The following is a 6556-nucleotide window of genomic DNA, read 5'->3' as shown; positions in this document are numbered from 1 at the left end:
AGTTTGCGCAACTGAACGCGACGTGACACGTCGTCTTGCTCTGCAATGTTAATTGAAGAGAATACATAGGTGCACGAGTGATTTAACATTGGCATCTGGATACTTCTACAATATATGCGCATTATGTCGCCTTGCAATTTTAGGGAAGAGATAGCCAGCCTGCAACTTAGCCATATTAGAGTTTCCAGCTACCTTTGTAGTCATTGCAACTTTCTCCATCGGCTCAACAAGACACGATATTTTGAGGATGGTGCCCTTGCTTCTGCCTTCGATGTGTCCTTACTTACTTCTGCCTTAGATTAGGAACATAAATACAAGGGTATTTTGGTAACTTTTGAAATTTGGGAATTTCCACAAATTAGAGGGGTATTTTGGTTTGGTAATTTTACCAAAAAAAAATCAATCAGACGTTTGCTTTGGGGTAGTTTCAGAGAGAATTTTTTTCAAGATAGATGATTTTTTTGCAATTTAACTCTATTTTCTTGAATTTTCCAAGCAGACTTTCTCCTTCTCCCCGTCCCTTCAACCGGCTATTTTGATTGTTCAATTCGATTGGTCAAAGCTTAGTTGACGCACTTTTCTTGAACACTGATGCACAGAGAGAGAGAGAGAGAGAGAGAGAGAGAGAGAGAGAGAGAGAGAGAGAGAGAGAGAGAGAGAGTTAGAGAGTTTAAGCACCTACTCCCTGTGTTTGAGAAAAATCATTTTTCCTCACATACAAAATTCATTTCCTCGATTTTGTCAAGAGGAAGTTTTAGAAAATTATGCTTTTTTTCTGGAGTTTCACACTTTTTTCTCTATTTTGGACCGAAATTTCTCCTTTTCCCCTTGCCTTCAGCCAGCTATGTTCCCTGCAGCCCCGACGACCTAGGTGAATAGTGCGTAGAGAGAGAGAGAGAGAGAGAGAGAGAGAGAGAGAGAGATGGTCATCTATACTATATATGAAAGAGGAATTCAGGTGGCCACGTGGTTGAAAATGGTTTCGTCTAGCCATACTTGCCTGAGTGAGGTGATACCAATAGAACCGGCGAGTGTGCTCTGAGTCGGACCAAACAACGAGCGTGACACACACACGCGCACAAAGTTTGCGCAATTAAACGCGACGTGACACGTCTTCTTGCTCTGCAATGTTAATTGAAGAGAGTACATAGGCGCACGAGTGATTTAACATTGGCATCTGGATACTTCTGCAATATATGCGCATTGTGTCGCCTTGCAATTTTAGGGAAGAGATAACCAGCGTGCAACTTAGCCATATTAGAGTTTCCAAGTACCTTTGTAGTCACTGCAACTTTCTCCATCGGCTTAGCAAGACACGATATTTTGAGGATGGTGCCCTTGCTTCTGCCTTCGATGCGTCCTTGCTTACTTCTGCCTTCGATTAGGAACATAAATACAAGGGTATTTTGGTAACTTTTGAAATTTGGGGGATATTTTGGGAATTTCCACAAATTAGAGGGGTATTTTGGTTTGGTAATTTTACAAAAAAAAAATCAATCAGACGTTTGCTTTGGGGGAGAATTTTTTTCAAGATAGATGATTTTTTTGCAATTTAACTCTACTTTCTTGAATTTTCCAAGCGGACTTTCTCCTTCTCCCTGTCCCTTCAATCGACTGTTTTGATTGTTCAATTCGATTGGTCAAAGCTTAGTTGACGCACTTTTCTCGAACACTGATGCACATAGAGAGAGAGAGAGAGAGAGAGAGAGAGAGAGAGAGAGAGAGAGAGATGGTCATCTATACTATATATGAAAGAGGAATTCAGGCGGCCACGTGGTTGAAAATGGTTTCGTCTGGCCATACTTGCCTGAGTGAGGTGATACCAATAGAACTGGCGAGTGTGCTCCGAGTTGGCTTGACCAAACAACGAGCGCGACACACACACGCGCACAAAGTTTGCGCAACTGAACGCGACATGACACGTCGTCTTGCTCTGCAATGTTATTTGAAGAGAGTACATAGGCGCACGAGTGATTTAAACACTGGAGAGAGAGAGAGAGAGAGAGAGAGAGAGAGAGAGAGAGAGAGAGAGAGAGAGAGAGAGAGAGAGAGAGAGAGAGAGAGAGAGAGAGAGAGAGAGAGAGAGAGAGAGAGAGAGAGAGAGACCACCTATGAGAACTGGATACAAGACTTTGTGTGTGTGTGTGTGTGTGTGTGTGTGTGTGTGTGTGTGTGTGTGTGTGTGTGACAACACCCATCCAAAGAGAGAGCCGCTCAAAGTTCTGGCATGTGTGTCATTAATTTAATTTGTGTCATAGTAGGAGCGAGCGAGACCCGCCGGTAGGCGGGTTGCGCAAGCTAGTTGTGTCAGGTTATATTGAAATTTGGACATTCAATCTAAGGAATTTTTCCCTCTACTTTCTCCGCCTTGGTTTGCCTATTCAACCAGTCAAAGCAGTCAAAGTCCAGGGGAAAGGGGCTGTAGATTGTGGCCCTCCATTTTGTGGCAATTAAATCACATAATATATGCCTAAATCCATGGATGAGCAGAGGGAATAAATCTTATTCTAAGCCAATCATTGGCATCTGTAATTTTTGAACGTCTCTTTCTTTGTTTAAAATTTGCCCCCACATTGCTTTCACTACGCAGAATCTACTCCCAATTGCTTTCATGCTCGCTACCTGGCTCCCCTTGCCTTGAACATTTGACGTCCATGAAAGGATTGCTAGTGTCCTTTCCATGAATAATGGATCCCAGAACTGGCTCCCAGCTTCCCGCCGGTCGCCAGCTGGTCACCATTATTCATGGAAAAGGACACTAGCAATCCTTTCCCTACACCTTCATTACCGTTTTGAGAAATATGTGAACCTAGTCGCCATGTGAGCATATCATGCAATAAAGGCGTTCGAAGTGATGACATTCCAGACAGGAGACCCATCGAGTATTTCTTGTACTTTCATGAGGGTACCACATTTGGCATACGCACTCATCAATGTACTCCTTTTCTCTACGGTTATGTCATTTGTTGCCTTGCAATTGCAAGCTATCCATGGCGATGCAGCTTCTTCCTATCTGGCTTTTGCAAATGATGATGTAGTAATCTATAAGTAGACGTTCAGAAAGCAAATGAGGGAGAAGTCATCATCATCATTGCAGTATCATGCGTTGCTTTTCAACACATGTCAATATTTACTTGTTTTTTAAATCAAGCCTAAGGTTCATAGTTGTGCGATTCGGGTCGAGGCAATGGCATGGATTGTGCCAAGCATTAACCGCCAAGCTCAAGAAAAGGAAAAACCTTATTAGGCTTACCAAGTAAAAATTTGTAGTCGTTAAAGCAAGAGGAGTGCAAGAGTGTAAATATTGATAATCGTGATTCATCACGGACTCAAAACAAATGTATCCAAAAGCAAACATAGGAGTGGTGAAGTCAACTAGGACTCAGGATGTGGCGGTATTGGACTTGTAACATGGAAAGTAGCGGAATTAAAATAACTATATCGATCATTTTTAAGAGAATTCTTCAAGAACATAAAGAGAAGACTTGATAATAGATAGCAGCATATTCATTATACCTAATTAGCTTGGCATGAACAATACTTTGCAAGAGAGAGAATTAGAGAAGTTGACAGCAATTGAGGACAGGATTGACTTGGAGCCGGTCCCCCCCTCCAAAAGGCTTTTGTATTATAGATTCTCTTATAATGAGAGACTTGGTACAATACAAGCTTTATGTTCCTTAAGAACTAATCGATGAAATGAAGATGGAAATCTTCATGCATCAAAATTATGCCCTTAATCTACTTAATGAAAGCATTGACTTGTCCCCAGCCTCAGTCCCAAGACCTCAAACACCTTCAAAGGTGGAGAGAGCTAGCAGAGAATGAGGGTAGGGAAGAGGAAGAAGAAGTAACATGCGAGAAAGAAGTACCTTTCACACCATAGCTTACTCTTGTAGTTTAGCTTAGCATGGTAATATAGATGGTAGAGAAGATGAGCATGCCATTGAAGCTTGGCTCTTGGTTGGATTTGCATTCCACAGCCAAGAGTTGTTGGTGTAGGCTCTCAACTTCTCAAGCTTGGAGAAGGAGATGGAGTTCTTTGCTTTACACCATTAAAGTGTGTGTGTGTGTGTGTGTGTGAGAATGAGAATAAGGATGCCCAAATCAGCCCCCCTCTCATGCTTGGTCGACCTCTCCCCCCCCCCCCCCCTCTCTCTCTCTCTCTCTCTCTCTCTCGTATTATTTAATTATATCATTTGGACAAGTGTCCTCTTTTCCCTCTTTGAGAGAAAGAGCTTCATTATTTATTTAAATGCATCTAAATTCTCATTGGACCCCTTTCAAGACTATCCAATAGGATTCAAGCACATAATGAGGGCAAAATGGGGAGGATCTTGACATGTGTCTTTTATGCTTCTTAAGAGACCATGTTTGAATTGAACACTTCAAGCACCTTAGTCATTTAGCATGGCAAGCGCGTCAAGCTTGGGCAAGGTTCCCACAAACACCTTAGTCAGCAAGCATGATAAGCACCTCAAGCTTGGGTAGGGTTCCCACCTCAAGGTCAACCCATCTTGCTTAAGGTCCTATGTCTAAGGACTTTTAACACTAACCTTTGGAGGTCTTTAATGAATTTAACCCTAAGGTCTTCTAAGCTCCATTATATGCACATGTCTATATTCTACCTCTTGTTCCCATTCGTCTCCCCCATATTAAATGATCAATTCAATATGAGAAAGTTTTTTTGGAATAGGTAGATAATAGATTTTATGACATTACCTCTCTCTTTAAACCATAGTCGTCCTCAACTATGAGGTAGAAGAGATAAAGTCTTAGTCATTAGTCTACGTTTCTTAGCGGGTAGAGGATCCCTTTTTTACCTTACGACATCATTCCAAAATGGATGACTAGTCCATTTGGTGCTTGGGAGACTTAGCTGCCGCAAGCATGTCTGCTCTTTAGCCTATATCATACTCCCAAAGTAGAGTGACAAATTCTACTTGGTGTTTGAGTGACGTCGTCATCACAAACATGATTCTAAGCATGCATAATTTTTAAATTTGTGCACAAAAGAGGATTAGTCTTATAAGACAAAAACATTGTTCATTTAAAAAGCATTTACATTTGCTTACTCTAGTGTAGCATTGTAAGAATTGACAAGGTTCATACTATCGTTAAGCTGTGTTCCTTGCATCCATCTAGCAACTTCAAACGGATATTTTTTAAATTTAATAAGATACCATCGGATAATCTTACCATGTCTTAGTACCTTCTCTTCGTGTTGACGAATCGATTCTGGCTGCAGCACCTCTTCTTGATCTTTGATCTCTGGCGGGTCCTCAGTTACTTGTTCTTTTGGTGGCTTGCCTTTGTAAGGCTTGAGTAGGCTCACATGAGAAGCATTGTGAATGAGCCAATGGTTGGGCAACTTGAGTTGATAGGCCAACTCGTTGATTGGTTTTAAGATTTAGAAAGGACCATAGAATCTTTTTGCTAACTTAGCATAATACTTTTGGTGGCCCGTAGGATTTTTGCCCATAGTTTGCCTCAATCGAGCCTTGGGAAATTTGAGTAGGACCCAATCATTTTCCTTGAAGGCTAAGGCCCTTCTGTGCTTATCAGCAGTCGCCTTTTGCCTTTGTTGAGAGATAGATATAGCCTCCTTAATCTTTTGAAAAGTTCTTGTAGGTCTCGGCTATACTCATCGGCGACGATGATCTTTCCATGTATCTCAAGTAGCAAGGGACTTTTAGGTCAATGATTTCAAAAGGAGCCTTCCCTATAGTGGTATGGGCAGTGTTATTGTATGCATACTTTATAAGAGGCAAGTACTTCTCTACCATAAGTCTTGAGTAGATCAAGAATCGTAAGGTTGGCTATTTCACTTTGGCCATCTGTTTGTGGGTGATAGGCTGAAGAGAAATTTAGCCGTGTACCTAGATTCTCAAAGAGACCCTTCCAAAAATTACTGGTCATTCAAGGATCTCTATCTAACACTATTGATGTTGGCAAGCCATGGTGTTTAAAAATTTGGGATATATGAAGAGGATTGCCATTTGGTGTGCCTTGATAGTCTTTTTGACAGGTATGAAATGTGCTTGTTTGCTAAACCTATCAAATATCGTCCATATTCTCGTATTCCCATGGAGAGACTTGGGCAATCCAAAGAGAAAATCCATGGATATGCTCTCCCATGGTGAATTAAGAATTGGCAATGGCTGGAGTAATGGAGGTTGCTTCCCCCTATCATACTTGGTCTTTTGGCATACCACACATTTGGAAACATACTCTTGTATGTCCACTTTCATGGTAGGCAAATAGAAACATGTCTCTACTCCTCGAAGAGTAGGTTTAATCCCTCTATGCCCCGCATAGGGAGGAGCATGGGACTCATACTTTACTTTCTTGTGAAGAGAGTGAGTAACACATAGTCTATTTCCATGGAGAAGATAACCATCCTGCGAAGTGAATGGTTCTTCTTTCTTCCCTAAGGCAAGGGCTGAAATTAATCTTTAAAATCGGGGTCAGTAGCATACTCATCTATCATGGAAGATAGATCATTGTGAGTTGATATGGACACCACATTGGCCCTTGGCCATCGTGATAGTGCATC

The sequence above is a fragment of the Adiantum capillus-veneris genome, chromosome 8 (genome assembly GCF_014529385.1).
Source record: "Adiantum capillus-veneris isolate H3 chromosome 8, ASM1452938v2, whole genome shotgun sequence".
Taxonomy (NCBI): Eukaryota; Viridiplantae; Streptophyta; class Polypodiopsida; order Polypodiales; family Pteridaceae; genus Adiantum; species Adiantum capillus-veneris.
This window is presented reverse-complemented; position numbering follows the sequence as displayed.